This window comes from Erpetoichthys calabaricus, chromosome 4 (assembly GCF_900747795.2).
Source record: "Erpetoichthys calabaricus chromosome 4, fErpCal1.3, whole genome shotgun sequence".
Lineage (NCBI taxonomy): Eukaryota > Metazoa > Chordata > Cladistia > Polypteriformes > Polypteridae > Erpetoichthys > Erpetoichthys calabaricus.
In genome coordinates this window covers 210,163,036-210,182,295 of record NC_041397.2, presented here as the reverse complement: position 1 = coordinate 210,182,295, position 19,260 = coordinate 210,163,036, and the positions used below count along the sequence as shown (strand labels likewise).

The window sequence follows — 19,260 nt, the reverse complement described above, 5'->3', positions numbered from 1 at the left end:
TTGAAAGCAATTCTAGAAAGTCCTTCACGTCAGCCTTTAAATCCTTCGAAGGACTGACCGAAGGTAACCTTAACTCTTAACCTGTACAAATTCTTAATACCAGTTAATTTAAATATTTACTCAGTCAGCCTCCAAACTTGAATATGCTTAAAATTTTAAGTCTAACATTAACGTAAGGTCAGGAATTGAAGAGTTTGCTCTATTAAAACACAAAAAGAAAGAAGAGCACACAAAAACTATTTCCAGTCACTTCTAAAGGCATTCTTCACTTGATTTTTAAAGCCGCAGAAAGACGAGTGGGAGTATACCCCATTCTTCTCAATTAGATGACAATTTTTTATTATTCCTTCACCAAGAAAGAAAATGTCTACAGCATGCCATTGGGCATTCCAAAACTTATTCCATGTTAATAGCTTTCCACAAACCAAACATACTGCCCTTATTAAAAGTGATTGTCACCAGTTAATTATGCCAGGTCAGTAATAAAATATGATCAACCCCCTAGAAACTGTCCAAATGAATTTATGATATAAAAAAGAAGATATTTATCAAAATTCCCAATTTGTGAAAAGGCAAATGACAGATGACTCTAAGACAGACTTTCTGGGTCATACATCAGTCTCTGCAGGGCTTGGTGCCTGAAGACTTCTAGTTGCCATTAACATCATTTAACCTTTGACCTTCTTCTGCAATCAGCAGTCAAAATACACTACTCTTCATCCAGTGTGAAACAACCCCCCCCCCCCAATATTAAAAACCCTACTTCTGCATTCCACCCCACCCACCAATTTTACACCTGTCCTTGAAAACTGTCAAGCCACTAAACTCACTTCTCCTCAGCAATCCTATCCTTTTCCAAACATACTACAGGATATCTGAACACCACCTAATTAACTCAAAACCTCATTATTTATGTCAACCGCCCACTAAAAAGCTTTACTTTAAACACTTTACTTTATGACCAGTTAAATATTGCTGTGAAGAGTCTAAAAAATGTCTAAACAGTATTTTTAAGTATTTGCAAACACAGAATATGAAAGAAAAAAGTCATAATCCACCTTTACCTTCGTTGGCTGGTACAATAGAGTACCAAGGCGTTGAAAATTCCTCCTGGGTGGTTTAAACAGTTAAGAGAAAAACAAAATATTCCTGAAAAGCAGCAAAAATTCTTTTATAACATCAGTGCACTATTAATTTAAAGAACACTAAATACACTGTGATAAAATAATTGTATAACATTAAAAAAACAAAATCTAAATCCAAAAGTTATGAGGACTTTTATAGGTTATGTATGGATAAGTCTATCAAGAGCATTTATTGTCTTGATTTAATGAGATTGAATCAATCTTTAAAAAGCTTGAATCACAGACAGACAGACAGACAGATAATTTTTTATCTAACTGTTCTTCATTGTCATGACAAATGCCTATTCAACAAAAGCAAGATAAATTTAGGCACTAGTACTGAAAAACAATTTTGCAAACAAGTTGCAACAATAGACAGTGGTGCACACAAAGGGTTCCACAATTCACACTATATGTCAGATGAAAACCAAGCCATGATATCCAAGGCACTCTCTGTAGAATACTTCAGGTCAGGTCAGGCTTTGGAGCTGAACTGGTACATCGTGTTGCCACACTCACCACATGATGAAAAAGTTTGGGATCCTGGCTGGCAATCCCCCAGGCAGACACATGGTCCAGTCCCACCCTCCGGAAATGACCATCTATCTGTTAGGCCAGCGTTTCTCAACCTTTAAGTATTTGCGACCTGAGTTTTCATAACAGTTGTAATCCCGCCCCCTAACGTTTTTTTGAAACCCTGATAAAATTTATTCCTATTATTTTTTGCTACCGATACACCGCTACAAGTTTAAAATTTCCCTACGAATAGCAAAATTACGCCACATATGGCAACATTCGCGCCCACTTTTTTGTTACTTTGTGCCCCCCTGTGTTAGGCGTTACATGGGTGTCTCCTTGGCCTGGTGCAGCCACTCATGTCAACGGTGAAGATCCTGTGAACTGGATCATCCTCTGGGAAACGCACCACATGGCCCTAGTGCCGTAACTGATGCTCCCTCACAATGCAGGTCATGTGCCTCATTCGGGACTCCATGAGCAACCGCTCATTCGACACAAAGTAAAACCAGTGGTACCCAAGGATTTTCCGAAGAGACACAGTACCAAAGGAGTCCAGTCTTTGTCTCAGGTTACTGGATATAGTCCATGTCTCGCAACAATATAGTAAAACAGGATGCGCCAGGACTCAAACAGACTTAGGACCTTTGTCCTTTTGCATAGATATCAGAAGCGCCACACACACCTTTCCAGTGACCTCATGATTCCCCCATGCTCTCCCAATCTATCTGCTGACTTTATAGGAAGAGTCACCAGAGACATGAATGTTGCCGCCAAGGTAAGTAAACTTCTCAACAAGGTTGATCCTCTCTCTGCAAACAGACACACTGCTGATGGTTGTGTCCAAAAGGTCATTAAAGGCCTGTAGACCTCTCTAAAACAATTGTTATGAGGCATAGATCAAGGTAAGGGTATAAAAGATCCAAACATGGGGAAGCCCGTGCACTGTTCATCACCAGCCTAACAGCATCCCTATGGTGAAAAATTTTAGTGGAAGCATTATGCTATGGGGGTGCTTCTCAGTGGAGCCAAATGCAAAGAGGTCTTTGAGGAAAACCTGCTCCAGAGTGCACGCAGCCTCAGATTTGGGTGAGATTTCAGCTTTCAGCATGATAATGACCTGAAGCATACAGCTATACAGCCAAGTCAATGCTAGAGTGACTTTAGTACAAAAGTCTCTGACTGTCCTTGGGTGGCCAAGTCAGAACTGAGACTTAAACCAAATAGAACCTGTGTGGAGAGACCTGAAGATGACAGTTTTCATAAACTTCCCACACAATCTGGCAGATTTTGAGAGGATCTGCCAGGAAGATTGGAATAAACCACCCAAATCCATATATACAAAGCTTGCCGAGACTTACCCAACAAGATTTGAACTTGTAATTGCTGCAAAAGGAGCTTTCACAAACATTTAGAATTAAGTCTGAATATTTATATGAATGGGAGGTTTCAGTCTTTGATTTTTAATAAATTTTCAAACTTTCCTGAAAACATGTCTTCACATTGTCATTATGTGTTATTGAGTGTACACTGAAGGCAACACAAAAAAGTGAGCAGAAAGTGAAGAGGCCTGAATACTTTCTGAATCAACTATATATAGAAACTAGGGGTTCCCCCATGCTCGCTTCGCTCACCATAAACCCCCCGAGACCTGCGCTACGAGCCAACCACTGTGTGTCTCTGCTGCTCAAATTGTGAAGAGGGGGGCTGAATGCACCCCAAGGAGATGCAGTCGCTCCTCCGAAACCCCCTCTTAAATGGTGATACAATGGGAAACAAATACAGTTTTTTTTTACTTCCTCTTTGCTCGATCAGATGTTGGCTTGCTGCTGCTGCCATGCCGTGTGATCTGCATCTCACGCAGCGATTCGAACATTTAACAGCCTGTACAGCAGCTGTCCTACTCTTTGTCTTCTATTTCCAGCCCCGGGTGTGGTTAAATCTTTTGGCATAAAGTCTCGTATCGTGGGACGTGAGTTCTTGATATTTTTTAGTTTATAATTTAAAAATGGAATAAGAATCTGAAAATCTAACAATATCACATTAAAGTTCGATAAATTCTGAAAAGAATGATACCAAACATATATTTGTAGGTTTTAAAATAAGCCCTATTTAAAGCATGACAAAAAACATAACATACAAAGTCACATAATATCATTGCACTTTTAGGCTTAGGATTTTATACATATAAAGTAGATATGGCATGAAGAGTGACATTGAGTTCCACTGAAAAGATCATTTGGTAAATTTTTGTAGGTCTCTATCATAACTTAGATTAAAAATAAAAAGATAATATGAAATGCCTATTTTTGCCATACAATTTCATGGTAGTGTCTTTTTCATTTTATTTACAAAATGTGTGCATTAGCTGTCAGACTGATACATTGGCAGCCCTACCACAAATTGGCACACAATTCCTTTAAGATTTTTAATTATACAAAGTCTTGGTCAAAACATTTTTGATTTAAAATGTCTCTTTTTTTCATATCTCTTAAGCAACGAAAATGTCAAAATGAAAATATTAAAATATTAATTTTGGTTTTGAAAAGACAAACTAAACTGAGAAGTCTGCCTGGCGCTGTTAGTGTTACAGTAGTGACTGTTACTAGCTCAAGTCCATCATGTAGTGTGTTGGGTACTGCTGACTGCCCGCTGAGCCTGCCCATGTTACCTCTGCAGTGCCATTGGCCGATGCTACTGTAAGTCCAGTCTGCACTGACATCATGGCTCATATTACCCACCAGTACTATGAATGAGTGAAAGTCAAGCTATCCATTGTAAAGCCATATTTGAATGGCATTAATATTACACCAGGAGGTGGAGTAAAGTCATTTTTACTAGAGGACATCTGTAATTTTAGTTCCATCCGAATCGCTCATGTCAGTAACTTTTCACAGACTGCGCATCCGTGTTTCAGTAAAAATTAGACTTTAAGCTTCTTTATAAAGTCCAAAAAACAATAACTGCATTGTAAACAGGTCATTGAATAAATGGGGGTGTTATGTTCCCTTGGGGGTTCATCGATGCACTGATAAACACAAGTTATATAGAAAAGTGAGTGAGTGTGGCACCATCCCACTTGGTGGTGCGAACTGACACATTTTTCTTGTAAATAAAGGGATGATAATTAGATTAGATTAGGCTGTATAAACTTTATTAATCCCATGGGGAAATTCAGATGAATATAGCAGCAGAAACATTAAAAACAAGTGTCAAAGGGCAGATAATACAGCCAATCAATAAATAAAAATGAACTTAAGTGCCCTGGGAGGAATTACTGAATTGCCTGATAGCAGTGGGCAGAAAAGACCCCCAGAGGCGCTTCTTAGCAGACCATGGTGGAAAGAGTGTGGCTAAAATCTCTCTAAGACAGCACCTCCTGGAGAGAATGGAGGGGATTTTTCATGATGGCATCCAATTTTGCTACCACCTTCTTTTCCACGACAGGTTTCCAGTGTTTTCATGTACAGTTTATACATACATTAGCTAAAAGGAACGGAGAAATGTTGGTACAGAGTAAAGCACTGACTTTACACCACCTCCTGTTGTAAAAACTAATCCTGTGCAAATAGGGCTCAAATCATCAAAAACTGATACAAGGCACATTCTGCTCTTGGAAAACGGCATAATTTGTTTGAGGGGTAGAATCATTAAATACTCATGCACAAAATACCATAAAAGCATATTGCACAAAAAGGGATTTTACATTACAGAAGTGAAGTTAAAGGGTTTCTCCTGACAGGGGAAAGAAACAATAATTTACTTCAAGAAATGGCAGGTATGAGCCACATCATCACAAAACTGCAGTGGTAGTGCTGCTGCTTTGCAATGAGGAGACTGTGGAAGATTGTGGGTTCGCTTCCCGGTTCCTCCCTGTGTGGATAGCGCTTTGAGTACTGAGAAAAGCGCTATATAAATGTAATGAATAATAATAATTAATAATAATAATCTCCAATTTGTTTCTGACCTAAACCTACCCTGCCCTGAAAAGGCTTGGAGTGTGCTCCTGTAATGCCACTGCATAGTCTGCACCTTAGATGGATGGATGGATGTACAGAATGAACACAAATGAGCAATCTCATTAAATTACTAAATCCACAATAAAGCTACAGAGGCCAAAGTTTCAGACAAGCAAATGTTCATTAATCCACGAAAGCAACAAAGAGGTTGCCAAATACTAACCCCTTTTGACTCACATCCTGTCTATCTAACCCTAGCTTTTGTCCTACAAACAGTCAAGGACTTGCTCCAAATTCTGCTTTTGACTATATACTCAAGCAGACTATGTTCCATAGGCAGCTTTAAACTCTTTATCAGGGTCATTTCAATCTATGCCCTGGGACCTCTTTTTAGGATCTGCAGCAGCTCTGCATGTGCACCAAGTACAACTGGTCATAGCTCCACCTAGAGGCTCTTGGTGTCCGCATACTCCTTGACATTCTATTGACCTAGAAGGACCAGGACTTCATGGCAGAATCCCAGCTGCCTGTAAATATTTCGTCACAGCACAGTCACATGTAAATATTTATATAATAGTTTGTGTGCTCTGTGGCAGCCTGGGTGCATTGTCACTTCTGACTTTGTCTCTCTGGTTTCCTCTCTCTCTCTCTTTCTCTCTCTCAACAGAGGGTCATGAAACCATGGTAACTACTGAGCCAATTGTTTTCTAACATACTGTAGGAGATCACCCGATTCTACCCAGGTTGCTTCTTTATGTGAACTATGCTGGAGCCACTATTTAACACACTTGTGTGGGATTACACAGAAGGCACATGCAATGAAAACCAACCAGTGTCTTTGTTGTTGTACTGGCTTTTCTACTTTTGTGTCCATTTCCTGTGAGAGTTTCTTTTATTTTGGCATGGTCATTTCAATGTATGCCCTACCACTGTTTCATAAAACACTATTCTGCTCTCTGTCCAGGTCCTGAATGAATAGATAGATAGATAGATAGATAGATAGATAGATAGATAGATAGATAGATAGATAGATAGATAGATAGATAGATAGATAGATAGATAGATAGATAGATAGATAGATAGATAGATAGATAGATAGATAGATAGATAGATTGGCTGAAATAACTTTAATGCCATCTTCTAATTTTTTTGCCACACTTGTTGAGGGCAAGTAAATACATTCTGTTAATGCCATCTTCTAATTTTTTTGCCACATTTGTATTCAGCTTGTTTACGGCACTTAAGTATGTTGTGATGATCATGTTTCAAGCTTTCCTTTTTATGTCTTGAGGACTTGAGAAAGGTAAACTAAAAGTGATCGGCTGGCATTCAAAATGAATGGCTCCAATCACTATCTAGCAATAGATACTATCTATCTATCTGTTTTTCATTATTGATTTCTAACCCATACCTTACCCTTTTGTTGGTTATATTATGGGGACATGTTTTCTATAGTGCATGTGACAGAAATTCAACATGTGTTGTACTGCTGGGGTTTCTACAGCATGTTTAACTGAATCATTTTCAAAAATGTGATCTGCAGTATTTCCCCTATTAACAAGCAACACTGCAAGATTTTAAATGAGTCATACAACTTGTTCTCTTGTACACATAATGAGAATGACATTAGGCTGAGCAAAGCACAGCATGCTCACCCTCCATTTACCCCATGGCAGCATAACAGGTTTTGCAAAGTCAAAGGTGTTCACGTATTCCGATGTCACTGTTGTCCAGAGCCTTCTTCTCCAAGGTCACCATTGCTGATACATCACAGTCTGAGTGGTAATATTCACCCTTCACAATTGCTTTCAATTTCCACTTCCCTTCAGCTGCCAACAAGCATTGACAGTCAACCATAATCAGCTGGCAATGGGGTGACTGGCAGCTGCCATCAACCATGCTGCTGTTGTATATGGAAAAGGCCACCATGTTTCACATCTGCAGTGTTTTCCCACAAAAAAAGGAAGACTTTTGAAATGTTCCTACTGTAATAACTTATTTCTTGTGACACTAAATATAACATTATATTACATAGTATCAAGTTTAAAGTGTCTTTCATCATTTTGTAAGTTGTTGCCATTTAATTATAGTATACTTAAAAGTTTTTGTGGGTTTTTTGGTTGTGAAAATGCACTCAAGCTTTTACAATGTACAAGTAAACTAAGATGTTCAATGATCTAACTTGAAGTGCATGAGGTTAGACAAATGAATTAGAAAAAGTTAAGGGGAAGTTAAGCTTTATAATTTAGAGCTGCAAAAAGTAAAGGTTAGGCCTCAATGCCTGGGTAGCACAGGCAGTCCAGAATCAGCAGCTCCGCACCATTCATACTCTATGTATCACTGGTGGCATTGTGATTATCAAAGAGAAAACAGTTATCCAGTTCTTAAGGAACAGCTGGTTAAGGATACCATTACCCACCAAGACCATCTCTGAACTCCTTTCAGATTTGTTGAGCTTGGCCATGCATTTTAGAGCTGTCTTTCTTTTTGCTGTACACAGATAGCCCACCACACAGTGCTGACCCTGTTCTGTCAAATTAATATCATATAACCAGCAAGCATGAGTGTGTCTCCAAAAGTCTCCTGACTGCCAACCGCACACTGCCAAAGTTGTGAAGATTTAATAAGGCACACACTGTACTTGTTTGTTGATCTGGAACATGTGAATGTTGTGCATTCTCATAAGTACTTTTATTAACTGATCTACAGCATTACTGGAATGGAACACGCTGTCATTAGATAAAACCATTCACAGACAAACCATGTAAAATATATTTTGCTTACTCTACTGCTGTTAGAGAAACATTTTAAGACAATTGATTTTATTTGTCATTTACTTAATATTGCTTTTATACATGAAGCACTTTCACACACACATTTTGTGGTTTGTTTTAGCATGGGAGTTGTTGACATGTCACTTGCCAGTTGTATGACCGCCAGAGTTATTATGTACTTCATTATGACGCTGATGATATTTAAAATGATGGTGCTATCTTTGAATTTGTCAAATTTAAAAACTAATTTACATCTTGGCTAAGACTCAGTTTTGTTTCTTCTTCCTTGGCTTTTGCCTTTTGTTTTGATTCTGATGCCCGCCTGAATTATGACATGTCTGCCATGGACCTCCCTGAAGTGGTCACTGGATGAAGCCTCTCTTTGAAGACAAAACTAGCATTTAGTTAGACTCAACTATGATGCCATTTTTTTGAACTGAAAAACAACCAAACATTACAAAAGTGACCCTACAGAGATCTGAAGCTGAAGGTGGCATGGAATTACCTACAGTAGCTTTCAGTTTAATTACTGGGCTACTAGTATTCCTGCAATAAAATATAGGACACTATATGCAGTGTTATTAAAGGTTTCCTGATGGATATCTTTGTCGTGGACCAGATTTTTTACCCACGCCGCACAGACGGCACAACAAGTGGTGTCAGAAGTGGGATGGGTAAAAAAACTGGTCCATGACAAAGTTCACTCGTTCAGCCCCAGTCCATGCATCTCCAGTCCTGCCATGGACCCTACTTTAGAACCTATTGTGCACCCCCGTTTCTTGGATAGGAGAGCTATAGCACCACCATCCACCACAACCAGGAGTCAGCCTGACAGAACAGATCATTCACACATTCTGGAGAATGGTATCCACAGCCACCTGCCCCAGGAAAATAATGACATTACTTTACAGGAAGGCCCAAACAGCTACGACCACCATCATGGATAACATCATGCTACACAAATGCAAAGCTAACCACATTTGATGGGAAAGAAGACAGAGAGTTATATTTTGTTCCTTTTGAGAGGGCAGCACGTAGGCATGCATGGACTGGGTCTGAACAAGTGAATTGGCTGTACGAAAGACTCAGAGGGCCAGCTATGCATTATGTGTATTCACTCTCTGAACACATTCGAGAAGACTATGCCCTTCTGGTGGAGCAGCTGACCCAGCGGTTTGGACAGGTGGATCCCCCCTCCACCATTCGCTGACGACTTCGTCAGCCTCCTCAACAAAAGGAGTCTGGGGCAGAGTTTGCAGAGGAAGTGCGTCGTCTAGTGACATTAATATCCTGGAGTAAATTTGGACCTGCGGGATCATTTAGCCACTGATATTTTCCTGAATGGGCTTCACTACCAGCATATGGCTTATGAATTTGTGAATAAACATCCAACAACTCTATCCGAAGCACAAAGGTTGGTTCAGGTGCATGAACATAATTACAGAGCAACACTTGGCAGAGACCCCGAGGCAAGGGGACGGGTTAAACGAGCTTACTGGGGCAATGAGGACATGGATGATACTCCAAATACGGCTCTATGTCTTCAAGAAAACCCTAGTCAACTACATGTGACCAGGGAGCAGATTCAAGATATACATAATAAAGTGGAGAGATGGACGCACACTAAATGCGCTCTGTACTCTGAGCTCGAGCAATGACCTGTTAAGCAGCATATTTTCATTAAATTCAATGCAAATGTATTGCTGAATAATTCTGGATAACGTTTAGTTAATTATTAAAGGATTCCTGACCAGTTATCTTTGTTGTGGACCAGTTTTTTTTACCCACATTGCACGGACGGCAGGACAACATATATAGAGATGATCTTGTTGTAAAGACAAGCTTCAGGTGACCTTTGATATTTTAATGGCCAGTTTGTCTAAATTATAAGAAAGATGTAAAATCTGCTAGGATAAAGTACTTTTCAGATATTATTTCAAATAATTGTCATAGTCCTGGAGTTTTATTTAACACTATAAACACTATTCTTTACCCATATGTTCCTATATGGCCTAACATGACACCAACATCTGTGAGGATTTTCTCTAATTTTTTGTTCAAGCAATTGCTAACATTAGATCCCACATTAGCATCTCTGTTGATGACCCGTCTGTCCCTTCTAAATACTCAGCTTTGTTTCATCAGTCTGAGGCTGTATCTTTCCCTTTGCTAGCAGATCAATTAGTCACCTTAAACCCACAACTTGTCTGGTAGATATTGTTGCCACTCATCTTCTTAAAGATGTTTTTGAAGTGGTATGGCCTAGTATTTTGGACATTATAAACAGATGTCTTGAGACTGGTTCAGTCCCAGCCATTTTCAAACATGCTGTGGTGCAGCCTTTAATTAAAAAAACAAATCTGGACTTTACAGACTTGTCAAATTTCAGACACATCTCCAAATTACCCTTTCTTTCTAAAATTCTGGAGAAGGTTGTCTTTCTACAGCTTCCAACTTTTTTAAATGAAAGTGGCATTTTTGAAGTATTTCAGTCTGGTTTTAAGATACACCACAACACGGAGTCTCCACTTATAAGGGTTCTAAATAAGTGACTCCAGGGATACTGCTAACTTGTTGCTGTTAGATTTAACTGCAGCATTTCATACAGTTGACCATGATATTCTTATCGGCCATCTTGAGCAGTATGTGGGTATACAAGGAACTGCTTTGGAATGGTCCAGGTCATACCTCACAGGCAGAAGCTTTTCAGTCAGCCTGGGCAATTTCTCCTCCTCCTCGATGCCTATCACTTGTGGGGTCCCTCAAGGATCTATTCTGGGGCCTATTCTTTTTTCACTGTATATGTTGCCCTTAGCATCAATTTTTGAAAAACTCAGTATTTCTTTCTATTGCAATGAAGATGAACACAGATATATTTTCCACTGAAATGGATCAAAACTAATTCACTTAAACTTTTGTTGGAATATCTGGAAGATATTAAAACACAGATGTCACAAAATTTTCTTAATCTAAATGAAAAAAAAATTGTGTGTTTTGGACCTTCTGATCTTTCTAGTGCTACAGAAATTAATCTTGGCCCCTTGATAACCTACTGTAAACCCTTCACAAAAAATCTTGGTGTGATTTTTCATAATTCCCTCAAAATTGATAAACACTGGCTAAGGTCAAGCCCTTTCTTTCTGTAAATGATTATTTGTCTGTATGTTCTCAGCTTGAGTATTATTCATTGGAGTTAATCAGTAATCCCTTGCTCGTCTTCAGCTAGTCCAAAATGCCCGGCTTCTAACAGGAACATGAAAACTGAATCATATCACACAAATTTTAGGTTCTCTTCACTGGCTTCCTGTTCACCACAGGATTGAATTTAAAATTGTGTTGTTTGTTTTTAAGTCCCTGAATATTTTATCCCCTTTTTATCTTACTGACCTCTTACACCCTTACTGTCCTTCACAATCTCTGAATTTCTCTGACCAGAAGTTACTGCTTATGCTGAGATCTAGACTTAAGCTTAGAGAGGACTGTGCTTGTGTAGTTGCTGCCCCTAAGCTTTGGAATAGTCTACCTTTTTATATTAGGTCAGCACTAACTTTGGTCACTTTTAAATCCTGCCTGAAAAATATTTTTGCCTTAACTTTTTAAACTTGTATGTTACTCTTTATTTTTTGGTGTATTTACTTATAGTGCTATCTCTCTCTCTCTCTCTATAGATAGATAGATAGATAGATAGATAGATAGATAGATAGATAGATAGATAGATAGATAGATAGATAGATAGATAGATAGATAGATAGATAGATAGATAGATAGATAGATAGATAGATAGATAGATATACACTGTATATACTGTTTGCATTAGTGTATTTATGGCAGCTGTACAGCACTTTGGTCAACTACTGTTGTTTTTAAATGTGCTCTACAAATAAAATTGACTTGACTCAACTGACTTGACTTGTGGTTGTAGCTAGTGGCTCTGCAGCTGTAAACGTCCAGTTATTGCCTAGTTGGTTATTGCAGTTCCTGACTCAATAAATTTTGTTACCTACAAACACCCTATCTACGTTCTTCCAGTCATCCACAACCTGTGTTGGATCTGGTCATCATATTAATGCATGTCCAAGACATTTTGAAGAGAAATCAGTGCTAAGCAAATAACACATAAAATTATCCGTTACTGAAACATTCAGCTTCCAAAGTCAGAGAATGAGTCAGTGCAGCTGTCCGAGAGATAGCTCAAACAGACACTAGAGAAGACAATCAGGGATCTGTAGTAGATTTGAGGTGAAACCAGGAGAAGTGGGCAGCTGGTGTGCACAGGAAAGCTAAAGCTTCTTTGTTTTTGTAATTTTTCACTACATTTGTAATGTTCCCTTCATTTGAATAAAACTTTTCTTTTTTTGTCCAAGGCCAATTAGTATTTTTAGCTGAGCTATTGAAGATGAAATCAGTACAAGCAACTATGCAGACATTTATGGAACATCTTATTTAATTTGGTTATAATGTCAAAATATAGCAAAAGATAAAACAGAAGGCATGTATTAAATGTATGAATAAAAACACCAATCTCTTTTGTGCTACAAACATTTTGTTCTTTTTACAAAGTGTAGTGTATCACATTCATTTAATGACTAATTTTCTAAACCCTTTGTTCAAGAACTGGATTGAGTGGGCAGAGGGAATGTTGTAATGCTTCAAAGAATATACATATTTATAAATTAATAAAATGTCATCGGGGTGAAGAAATGGACTCGTGCCACATCTAGGGTTGGTTCCTAAAGCACACAACGGTGCCATGATAGGCTCTAGTTTAGCACAAGACTGAACTAGAGGTTTAGGTTTGAACATGCGAAATGAAAACTAAACATAATTATTATTGAACTGAGGCTTAATAGGCACATCACAATACCAAAGTCCATCTATCCATCAATCTATCATTCTGTAAACGACAAAATCCTAATATACGGCCCACGGCCTATCCCAGAAATACCCAAGGCAAGGGACTTGTGATTAGAAAAACAGCCAAGTTAATTTGCATGGAGTTTTGCAAAACTAATACTAAAATCTGTTTCACTGACAAGTTTGTAATTGCAAAATGTAAAAAAAAGGCTTTCTGAGGGTTTAAAAGACTTTCTAGGGGTAGACAATAAAGAATATTGCTCCCTAAAGACTCATTAACACTTTTCTGTTTACCTGTGTTTTTTTTTTTACTGCAGTTGCATAATGTAGATAATTGCCAGCATACCAGTAAAATCAATTAACTAAATGCTATGCATGCCCCTTGTTCCCATCACTGCGGAGGTGCAGTGTGTTTTTTAAAAATGTGACATGGTACATGTTTTCCACATGAAGCCATACCCAAAATGCACCATTGTGGACTTCATGTGTTTTCTCTACAGGAAATCTCACTATATGGAAAGCTGCTTGCCTCCCAGACTCCAACACGTCACTATCTACCAATCTGCTCTTTCCTGTTTCTTGATTCCTGCAGACGAAGTCTGGCACACTGCATGTGCCATGGAGCTTCAAGTGTCATTTCTATCTCCAATGCAGCAAAACGTTTTGCGTGAAATTGATTTCACAGCAAGACTCAGCGATTCACTTCACTCATGAATTCATAAAACAAATGATGTTTCACTATGAAATTCATGCCATTGATACAAGACGAAAGGCATTTATTTTGTGTTTTGAAGCATTTCTTTTTTAAAAAATATTTTTATTGAATTTATTAAAAACAAGTAACATTCCATACAAGCATGTCAAACTTGACAAATCAACCACCACACATAGTTTTGAAACATTTATAAGCACTAATTATACATTTGTCTGCCTGCCATTCAGTATTTAGATGAAGATCTCAAGTGAAAAAGTCACATTTATTTCCTGTAGACATTTTGTTGAGCAATCAGACATATGTTGTGTTTGTACTGGTGAGAGGATACCCACTTTGCCCATTGAAATAACAATCTTAAACAATCACAATTACAAAGAAGTGTTGAAGACAGAAATAAGCTCAAAAGATCATGGCACATGCAGTGTGTGAGCACTCTTCTTCTGTATCAAGAAACATGCAGTGACAAGAGGTGGTAGTAAAAGTGTGGAGAAGACACATTAATGAGCACAAGGGTTTCTTTGTGTGGAAAATATGCACCATGTCAACGTCTATGGCATTGTGAACTAGAGAACTAGGTATGCAGCCAATTACTGGCTTTACGCAGCTGCAGAAAAAATAGAGATAAACATGGAAATGTTTAGGGAAAAATATTCCTTATTTTTGAGCCCAGAAAAACCTTTAAATCTCCCCAAAAACTATTTTTAGTGAGTTTCACAATTCATAAGTGCATAATTGCCAGTGAAAAAAATTTTTGAATCAGTTCCATGAAACTATGCAAATCAAAACTTCTCAATTTTGCTCATCTCTAACACTAAATAATAACTGTATGTTTAGATTGCAAGAGTGCTCTTCAGCAAACAGACTCTGTTCAGCCAGCATGTGCACCGTCTATTTGAGCTAGATCCATATTGGGCAGAATCACTTCTTTGTGGAAAACAAAGAAACAAACCCAAAAATGTGACTGAAAATGAAAAAAATAGTATGAACAAAGCAGTCTAAAAATGAACAAAATGGAGCTAATGAGGAGCCAGAATTTACTCCTTTGACAAAGTCTGATTTTCATTAAAACTCCTGCAAGAGTTGCCCATCTTAGCACCATGCAGGTCTGCTCTTCTAGCAGGGAAAATTGGCTTCCTAGCCCACGTGACCATGCCATGCATCTCATGTGATGCAACTTAAAAAGGGAAACAAAAACAAAATGACAGAAATAATGAAAATAGCACAAAAGGGCTCAGCCAGCTGACACACGTGACACCTTTGTACTTTAATTTGACTATCATCATTGTCACATACAAATAATTAGTGAGATAACAATGAACTGCTGTAGAGAAGGCAGTTCTAGTCAGTGCTGTGCTAAGAACTCTTTCAAATTGTGAGAGCAGGACTGCTTGGAGTGAAGGGCAAACCTGGACAGTGCAACTTCTGAAGATCATAGAAGAAGACCTAACTAAGTGAACTTAGGATGTGATAAACATTTCCTCTGAAGTTCTTCATACATAAACGTCCAGTCTACAGTATATGACATCAGCTACTCAACCCCTTAAGAATTGTAATGTTACCTTTACCGTATAAAGAACAAAACCACAAACAGTCTCTATGGGTACTTTCTTTAACTGTATTATTTAGTGACTAGAGACTCTTCAGTGATGACATTCAATGGACTGTACTGCCACAATGATTTGGCTGTAAGGAAAAGACAGGGAACTGAAGATAAGAGGACAAATTTAAATTCAGTGTTAGCATAGGACATAGTAAATTATACCCAATATTCCAAGCAGCCAATTCCAAAAGGTAGCCAAAAGTCACCAAAATTCCTAACTCTCCATACAAAATTCTATTGTAACTACTACTGTGAAAATTCTGCTCATCAATCCATTAATCTCTAGGAGTCACTTGTTTCAAACCAGGCTAAGCTGTTAGCAACAACATAGCCAACAAACAGAAAAATAAGGCAAAATGAAGGCACAAAACATAATGAAATAAACTTTGTTGTAACTAAAATGTGAAATGTTATTACAAAAACAAGTGCAAAAATACAATCCACACTGTCCAAAAGCCCAGAATGGTGACACAAGGGAAAAGGCAGCTTCAGAAAACATGAATAATTAACTTTCGAAATGTTCAATGGTAAAAAATCATTCATTTGAATTCATGTAACACATGCTAATAAAAGCTTTTGATCATATTATTCAGTTTTACATACAATTGAAAAATAACACTTCAAACAACTACATTTGCATATTTGAGCACAACAAAAAAAAAGATAAATATGTATGGCAAAAAAAATGATCAGATTTGTAAAACCTGCTGTATGCACATTTTTACACATTTCACGCTTTATAAATCACAATCACGTTGTACACATGGATAAATGAACACACCTCAAATGCTGCCATGAAACATCCATATATAGAGTATGCTAATCAACCTCATACATATGCATTCAGGATGCTGCAGAACTTCAATTACTGGTACAGCAGCCTTCCACCTGACATACAGTGATGCTACCACCAGCATTTAAGAGTATCTGACTGCACTCTGCAACTGAGAGCGCAAGGTTACATACAGCATTATAGTACCTTTCTTCAGCATTCTGTGGGGGGTTAGGGAAAGGCATAAGGTAACAACGTATGAGCAGGTAGCCACCATTACCTGGAGCATGTAATGGTATGACTGCCTCTTACAATGAATAGTACAGACCATATGAAACACTGAGGATTTAGCTAGTTACCTTACCAACAAGCCTTTCACCACATACAGCAGCATCATGTCTGTCAAAGTTACTGGGCCTCAAAATAAAAGAATCCCAGACTGACCCTGGCTACTGGGCCAAAACGTACTGTATATGTCAGTTTCATCTTCACATCAAAAATGACTTGCACATTAATCACTGTTCACAGTTAACAAAAGCAGCTTCATTCTCACTAGATGCCCTTATTGCAATATGAGTGCAGTAAATTGTTCCAGTTATGTTAGGAGAACCAGACACTGCTGCATATTGCCATTTTAGGCTGGCAAAAACATGTCATGTTTTAGATGTGAACCCACACCATACAAAAACCAGATGTAATGCTTTGCCGATCGGCTATTGGCTTCAAGCACAGATGGCTCGATGCACTGAAACTTGGCCGAGTTATTCTTGACCTGTCGGGTAGTTCCCAGAGAAGTGACGACAGGTTGTACATCATTTCATTATTTTTGAGGTGTAATATGTTTGTCACGTTAATGCACATTATAATAATGACTCGGTGATTTGAATTATTATAAGTGCAAGTTGTCATTTCCCAGTTTCTCTGAAATGTTGCATACACATGGGTCATAACACTCATCCATCTCATGTTTTCTCTTATAAATCTTGACAATTGCGGGAGAAGTTGCATTCTCACATTTTGAGCCTTTTTGGCCTTATACAAGCTTTATAAATGAGGCCCCTGGAAAGAAACTTTTCAAGTAAAATGCAGATTTTTACCTGAACAATTTTTATATATTTTAATGTGAGCATATTCTAGGTACATGAGTTTAAAAAGACCTTTCTTCTTTCCATTAAATATAGAAACAACTTTAAATTTTAAATGTATTTTTTTAACATATTTCAGTATTGAAAGTACTGAATACTAATACTACTACTAATATTAATAATAATACATTTTATTTATGATGTCCCTGTTAATGCTAAACACAGGATGACTGATTTACTCATTTTACTACTGCCTCAAATAAATGAAGGTATCACTGGCATCCTGATTTGGTAAAGTTAAGTTAGCTCTTGGGTTCCACTCCATGAATGTCACATGCACATTAGTGCTGTATATTAATTGCATTCAAAATCAAAATTGTGATATGAAGATCATGAGTATAAAGGCAATAAAGTTTGCTCTTATTCTAACAAAGAGTGTGTTAAGTTACAGAGTTTGTTACCTGCCTTATACTTATTTTCTGCTTTCTTGTTAAATTTACATTTTGAATTTTCCTGGTTTTTGTTTTTATGTCATTTTTGTTAATATTGTTATCTTTATTTTTACTTTAGTTATGTAGGTGTTGTATACTTAGGTTGGTTGAATAAGCTTCTTGTATTTTATAGGTGAAACTTCAAGACGTTTGGCCACCATGATGTCACTTCTGAGGGACTGCCCTACACCTTTACATTCAGGAGGAAGAGATGAATTTCTTCAGAGCATTATTGAGGTTTGTGGATTGAATTTCTTTGTTGGTATATGTACTTATTTTCTGAATATTTTTGCATCTCTTATTGAGATTACTGGATAATAGATTAAATTTGCCCTGGGTTGCCTTTTTAGGCATACCTTTTTGTCTTTTAATTACATTTTTTGTTCTACTTTTTGTTTATTTAAATCAATTCTTCATGATAAAAATATATATTCTTATTTTAACTTGTTAACATTCTTTGTTTGTCTTTGTCCTCATAGGCCAGAAGTTTATAGGTCATCCTCTCGCTTGAAGGAAATTTTATTTACTTTTAAACTTTTAAAGAATATTTTTGAACTTTAAAGGTATGAACTTAATTTCTGGTTTGTGCAGGGGAAAGCCTGTTGCCTGAGCTGAGGCCTGTCTCTAGGCTGGGTAGTGAAGGTCATGACCTGTTTTGTGGGTGTTTTTGGAACTCTTTTTGTCATATTTGTGTTCACAATTAATAACAAACTAAAAAAAAAATAAAAATAAAAAAATAAATAAATAAAATGTGCTACGGTGTTACAGCTTTAAGACAAACAATATTTGTTGAAGGAAGAGGCTGGTATAATGAGAGCCTGCCATTTTGCTACAAACAACAACAACCCTTGAAATATTTCTGACATTTAAAGCATGGCAACAGTATTTTTAGAAATACTGCATTTTGTCCTTGATATTTACAAAAAAAAAATTAAATAAGTGAACATTACAATGTGCATTTAAATGCATTTAATTTATATCACGCCCTTGCTCACTTTTGTAATTTAAATGAGCAACTCTAGTCCCCAAAGCACACAGTTCAAACGGTAATGTGTAGTTCCCAATTATATTTTTGGTTTAATTAGGCAAAATTAAGGTTGTAAATTTTTCTAGGGAAATGCTCTATTGATTTTGGTTCAATCAAAAACAAATACCCTGAAGATAAAGAAAAACAAGTCTTTGGTCATTTGAAAATCAGAGTCTCTAAGTTAAAAAAATTGTTAAAAGTTAGTAGAATTACTGCTACTTATAAACACTACCAAGGCACTCATAGCTGTTATATATATATAAATATACTGAGTAACCAGTGTGCCAAATAGAAATATGTAGAGTGCATATTAATAGAAATGCAGTCTTAAGTAAGGTAATAA

General features: G+C 37.4%; 1 protein-coding gene across 14 annotated transcripts in view; it reads right to left on the bottom strand.

Annotated features, from left to right (window-relative positions):
• The window catches only part of dlg2 (discs, large homolog 2 (Drosophila)), a 1,641,316-nt gene that overhangs the window by 1,266,883 nt on the left and 355,173 nt on the right, over window positions 1-19,260 (bottom strand). The window lies entirely within an intron of this gene.